The sequence below is a fragment of the Hyperolius riggenbachi genome, chromosome 6 (assembly GCF_040937935.1).
Source record: "Hyperolius riggenbachi isolate aHypRig1 chromosome 6, aHypRig1.pri, whole genome shotgun sequence".
Taxonomy (NCBI): Eukaryota; Metazoa; Chordata; class Amphibia; order Anura; family Hyperoliidae; genus Hyperolius; species Hyperolius riggenbachi.
Window position 1 is genome coordinate 68,691,487 of NC_090651.1, and position 6,791 is coordinate 68,698,277.

Genomic DNA, 6,791 nt, shown 5'->3' on the forward strand with positions numbered 1-6,791 from the left:
CATGCATCTGACCCAGCAGTAACTCCTGGTGTAGCACATATGTGCAGTACACGCCCGATATGGCATCGGCATAGTGTGAACTCAGACTTAAAGAGAAACCATAACCAAGAATTAAACTTCACCCCCAATCAGTAGCTGATACCCCTTTCCCATGAGAAATCTTTTCATTTTCACAAACAGATCATCAGGGGGCTCTGTATGGCTGATATTGTGGTGAAACCCCTCCCATAGTGCAATGTCAGGACCATGGTTCTGACATCACACTGTGGGAGCCTTGTTTCATTGTGGGAAATAATAGCTGTTTACAGCTGTTTCCAACTGCCAAAAAAGCAAGCAGCATCTCCTTCCACAGACATCACCTGCCAGCACAAAAAATGTCACCATGTGATAAATGTCAGAATGTAAATCAGGGAGAGGAAAGATTTTACAATGGGCAAACACTGACTAAATCATTTACATACATAGTAATTGTAAAAATAAAGCACTTTTTTATTACATTATTTTCACTGGAGTTCCTCTTTAAAGTCTAGAGCACCTCTTCATCTTCAAAATCTACTTTACATTAGCAACTTTGATATGACTTTACTTCCCTTCATGGCTACATTTCAAAGCTTCTGATTGGCTAGTTATGTTAATTTGTTGTTACTGTATATCAATAGCACCTGCAGTGATAAAGCAGGGAAATTGGAAATCAGTACTATACACTTTCTTCTGTTTATCAAAGTTTTAAAAATAGAGCAGACTTATAAGCGTAAGTGTAAGATGTGCAGTTAAACAGTGAAAAGTGCTTCTATAAACAGGCCACATACCAACCCACCTGCAGAATTGACAAAGCTGGAGGAGGGGGGTCCCAGACCTCCCTAGGAACACTTTTATATACAGAGATACAGGTACAGCAGCAGTGTACTGAAAGGTCCAAAGGTTTATACACTGGTGGAACCAAGCAATACCTGAGTGAGTGACTGTATGGACCAATATAGGAAGGACAACTCTTTAGGTCAAAATCCTGTGGGTTCAGGGACGGATTTCTGGGAAGGCCACAAAGGACATGGCCTAGAGCGCAAATCAGATAAGATAAGAAGGGTGGGAGAACTTGGGAGAGAAGAGGTCATATGTCAAAGTAAATCATCTCTTCTGGTTCCGCAGCGCAGCCAGCCAGCGCCCTGCTCTGCACTAATAGATGCATTCCAGAGTTCCCCAATCCCTGCTTCTCTCTCTCTCACTTCCTGATGTGTTATGACAATCAGCATCTGCTGTCACCTGGTGATTCATTCCTCTGTATGATGGACATACTAGTCGATGTGAGAAATACCAGGGATTTACATTACAAAGCAGATAGAACTAAGTTCAGCTGAGTGCTAATGCAGGCATTCACAAACATCAGTGAGCTCTGCTAGTTTCTTCACCTCTTTTACAGCTGTGACACTGACCTCAGAAGGTGTTAATTACTTTATCTAACCCTAATTTATGACTTTCTCTTTTTTTTTCTAGTGAGCTGTTATCGCTTTAGTTACCTCTTTCCTGACTCATTTTCTGTCCTTCAGCTCCTACCATCTATAAAAACTGCAGGAATAAAAACGTTGTTTGCTTCCCCTTCATTGCTAAACTGTCACCTGAGCTGTTACTACCTCTATGCTAGTGTGTATGGTTTGGCATCCTTCTGCTTTCCTGTAGCAGTAGAGCATTGTATCATCTTAGCCATCAGCGAAAGCAGAGAGTTTTGAATCAGGATGATACCATTTATTAGTTTAAAAGAAAAAGAGTAAGTTTTCTGATAAGTCTTCTTCATACTTTGTTGCTGTATACTGTCAATATGTTAGAGCTCCACCATATGTACATTCAGCATTCAAAAGAGATGCATAGATTTTTCAGCAAATATAAATAAATGTCATTCAGATGCTTTAAAGTGGAGCTGAACTCTTGCACAGGACAGAAGGAAAACATAGAGAAATGCACCATGTATGTATTTAGGGAGCTTGTCTAATTCCCCCTCATCTGTGTCTAATCACAAGTTGAAATTTGATCTCTACACTGTGTCACCTGACTGCCACAACATCTATGCTCATTTGAAAGCACAGGATGTTAACAATATGTCTGCTTCCATGAAAGCAGGAAGTAGACACACTGCAGATGTATTGCAGGATTTGTATCAGCTGTAACAAATAAATGTTTTTCTTTAAAGGTTATTATGTTGTTGCCTATCTTTAGAGCAGAGAGGAAGTTCTGAGTTCAGGTCCACTCTAATTACAACAGAACATCCAAAGTGGGTCTTGATAGGATGTTTGCTACTTACCTGTTCTCTGTTTTGGATGGGCTTCTCTCCATTGCTCTGCCCTGCCACCTGTTTGTGTCTCCGACTGCCGCCAGTCTCACAGAGGACAAAGAAGCAGCACATGCTCTGGCCACTCGCGCTCCCTGTAACTTCTCGCTCCTGCTCAGATGTGCACACTTCTCACGAGTACACCACTCTGTATTGGTCTTTCACGTGGAATTCCAATAAAATGTATTCATGTTTGTGGTAGTAATGTGACAAAATGTGGAAAACTTCAAGGGGGCCGAATACTTTTGCAAGCCACTGTATAATAAAAGACCTGTGCCTCTGCGTCCTGTCCCTGTGTGTGTGTGTGTGTGTGTGTGTCACTTCCAGACTTGACAGTTTGCTGGGTGTGAATCTCATTGCATTCTGGGAAATAACAGCTTTTTCGAACTGCCAAGCAACCAGCATCCACCTGTGTGCATATACTTGGTGAGTGGGAAGCGTCGGTATGTGCTTTGCCGGGGTTTAGCAACCATGGCCTAGCGCCCGTTTGTTAACGGGCAGGCCATTTTACTAGTCTAAAATAAATAAAAGGTGTCCCGGTAAAGCCACTTTCCCTGGATTCTCTGTATATGCCATGCCCTAGATAAATGAGAAGCTTCACAAAAAGACAAGATTTCCCTAAATACCCTTCCCTCCCCAGAGGGATACAACGATGACTTGAAAAAGCTGCTCCGGCTTTTACAGGATAAGTACAGTTATAAATATGCCACATCACTAATGCAGATATAATCCACTGGAGACTTTATTCTTCTGAAGATATTTCTGAGTGGATGACATGGGGCCACCGGGTGCCTTACTGGAGAGGTGAGTATCATGTTCTTCCTATTGTTATTTCTGATTCATAGAAACAGAATCTTCTGTGGTGTTCTGAGTTGATAGATCGTAATTGATTGTGATCGTAAATTTCACAGATTTCTCTACAGACTTTTTCCCACAGTTCTAGGAAACATGTCTATTTTAGTTCTACATAACTTTGTGAGGAGTAGGAACTCTACTAGTAACTAGGGGGGAGCAGCCCCTGTGACTGCGGGGGGGGGGGGGGGGCAGAGGTGGAGGGGAGCCCAACTACTAACCTTCCCATTCTCTTATAGTCTAGCTCAGCTGTTTTTGTGGCTGCACATGTTAGGCCCGGTTCACATTAGCGGTCGCCATCCGGTATCGCCGTGCCGGAGCCGGACCGCATGCAGAACGGACGGAACGGACACACGGCATAGCAATGAAAGTCTATGCGTCCGTTCACATGCGTCCGTTTCGTCCGGACCGGAGCCGGACCGGATCCGGACTCCGGCATAAGATCCAACATGCGCTATTTTTTGGTCCGGCTCCTCCGGCAGACGTATCCGGAACGGAGCCAGACTGTTGCATCTGGCCAATACAAACCAATGAGAACCGGAGAGCGCACAACACACTGGCTATAAAAACCGGACGTTCTACCCCACTTCCTATGCTTTTTCTAGTGGCCATTTTGGATGGGGACCACATGGGCCCAGCGTTCACAGAGTGGAGCAGCAGGGATTTCATGCTGGAGCTCTTTGGCAGCAACATGTCTGATGATATGTCTGATAACGAGGAGGTGAGGCCTTCTCCCCACATAGTAGTAGGTGAACAACAGGAAGGAGAGAATTCCCAGAAAATGACTGGATCCATGGTCCCAACTGCAGTCTCTGTATCCACGGATGGTCTCCACACGTCCACCTGTCTCCAACAATGACCCCAGAGCTTCTGCTGACCTCCCAGACCCCAGGTATTTACAGGTTGTTATCTCTTTAAGAAACCGGATCCAGACCGCAACCGTGTTCATACCGCACGGAAAACGGATGCAAACGGACCGGATCCGGACCTGATCCGGATAGGAACCGTACGGATTAGGTCCGGTCCGGATCCGGTGCGGTCCGGACATCCGTTCCGGTTTTTACAAAACCGCAAGTGTGAACGGGGCCTTATAGGTGTGAAGTTTCTGAGTTCCTGATGGCCACACTTGTTTTATGAGCCTTGTTAGATGGGCCCCCAGGCTGTGAATGTCACCAGGAAGAGGCCAAGGAAGGGTTGTGAACATTAATAGGGCCCATCAAAGTTTTGCTGGGGGAGGCGGTGATTTGTAGTTACGCTCCTGAGTAGGAATCGCATTTTTTAATCCTATTAGCGCCCTGTATTCCACCTGTAGGAATAACCATTATTATTATTTAGTATTTATATAGCGCCAACATCTTCCGCAGCGCTGTACAGAGTATACAGTATATAGTCTTGTCACTAACTGTCCCTCAAAGGAGCTCACAATCTAGTGGAGAAGTGGAGAAATGTCTTCATGGCTGACAGAGAGAGTAAAAAAAATAATACATTACTTTGTAGAGCAGGGAAAAGGCATAATCTGTGACTTAATGTCTCTGCAGTCAGTTTTCATATAAACATGCCAGTGTTCCCTGGAAGGGTCAGGGATACACACAAATACTCCCAAGTATCTGACCCCGTGCTACATTATTGAAAAGCAGAACAATAAGAAGAAAAAAAAAAAGAAAACACCTGAAACTTGTAAAAACAAACACTCAGCAGGAGTAAGGGTCAAATCTCTTAAGTGGGGCAGCATCAGCACTGTGGCCCATATGCAATTCACTTTGTTACCTGTGTTTTTTCCCAGGAGATAATTTTTCATTTTCTATTAAAAGTCATTTTTCAGCACTCTGCAATTGAAAAAGTACCGAAAAGTAGGTGAAAAGGTACTATTAGAATTATTTTGAGTATTTTCTTGCTTGCTGATAGTTTTTATTGACAAATTTAAAAATATCACCTAGGAGAAAACTGAGGGGAAAAAGGGAATTGCATATGGGCCTGTGGGCCATATGCAATTCAGTTTTTCTCCTTAGTTATCTCCAAGTTGACATAATCACACCTTGTCATAAAATCCCCTTTAAGCCACCAGCATGCAAGAAAATACTCAAAATAATTTTGATAATACTTTTTCTATACTTCTTGGTACTTTTTAGATTACAAAATACTGAAAAAGTTATTTTAAAAAGAAGTTGAAAAATTATCTCCTAGGAGAAAACTCAGGTGAAAAATTTAATTGCATATGGGCCTGAATGTCTTCCAACGTTTTGAGGTGAGAGTTTCCCTTTTAAAGAGTAACTGTCAGGCTGCAAAAGCTAATTTAAACCTCTATTCTCCTGTGTTAAACCAGTGTTTCTCAACATGTTATTAATATGTACCCCTTTCAAAACCCTGTACTCACCGAGTACCCCCTAACATAGTAAACATTATCACAAGTACCCCTTGACAAATATATATTTAATCGTAGTACATGATACTTGGTTCTTAACAATTTACAAGCATTTACTATTGCTTTTAATTAACTAAAACACTAATTTGGTGTTGTTTAAATAAGATTTATCCATTTCTAAAACTCTAAATATGTTATTCTCGGTTAAGTATATCAAACCAGTGTACCCCCTGGAACCATCAGAAGTACCCCCTGGGGTACGTGTACCACACGTTGAGAACCTAGGTGTTAAACAGTTTAGAAGGAAGCCAAAAAGGCAATACTGCAGTTAAAAATCTCTCTTACTTTAGATGTTTGCTGACAGCAAGGCTCCGTATTCCCAGGCTCCTAAGGAGGACGCAAGCCGAATAACAGATACTGCAAAGCATTCTGGGGCCCTCCCCTGGCTGCTAGTGAGGCTCAAGTTACAACAGCATGTAACAGTCTAGCTCACAGCACTAATAAATCTCCGGGCAGAGTACACTGCAGGAGTCCGCTATTGTTCCTAGCCACATGGCTAATTAATATTCACTGCACAGTAGTGTTATTCATTACCAGCGTTTCTGTGAGTGGAATCATCAGGAAGCAGGCAGGACATGACGACACATTTGGCTTCACAGGAGACAGACAAACATGGAACCTGCCATGAGCTGTCAGGAGCATCATTCTCTGCAAATACTATATAAAAATTATGTGAAGTACAAACATGGACAGTGAAATGCATATGTAATGTAAGTACAGCCAATCTTTAGCTACTGATATATGTGTTTATTTTCTCTGAGACCTTATACCTAACAGCTCCTCTTTAAGACACTTCCCTGCCAATATTCTGACCACATCTCTAGTCAGGCATACTACAAAGATTTCATAAGCAGAAAACATAGTTTTATAATTAAAACCACACTTATTGCTAGATTTCCTTTATATTGAAATACGAAAGTAAGAAACATTTTTTAAGTTTAGGAATAAAGTTTAGCCTCAGTTACACACATTTTTCACTAAAAAAAGATATTATTTACATAGATCTATACATCAGTCCTAAAAGAGGGACACATGAGGAAGAAAGAGAGATAGGGAGATTTGGTTCCTAAAGAGGGACTGTCACTCTGGAAAAAAAAGGCAGTTAAGAGCTATGCGAAGGATTATAAATGTACTAATTTGGCAAATTAGCGTTATAAGTACCCTTGTCCTTTAAGTAGTTAATAAGCTGCTATAACT

At 42.0% G+C, this 6,791-nt stretch overlaps 1 long non-coding RNA gene across 1 annotated transcript; it reads left to right on the top strand.

Moving 5' to 3' along the window:
- Window positions 1-2,718: 2,718 nt before the first annotated feature.
- On the top strand, window positions 2,719-6,054 carry LOC137520903 (uncharacterized). Its single transcript, XR_011021971.1, has 2 exons — window positions 2,719-3,124; window positions 5,885-6,054. It is a non-coding gene; the product is annotated as an uncharacterized lncRNA (long non-coding RNA).
- The last annotated feature ends 737 nt before the right edge of the window (window positions 6,055-6,791 follow it).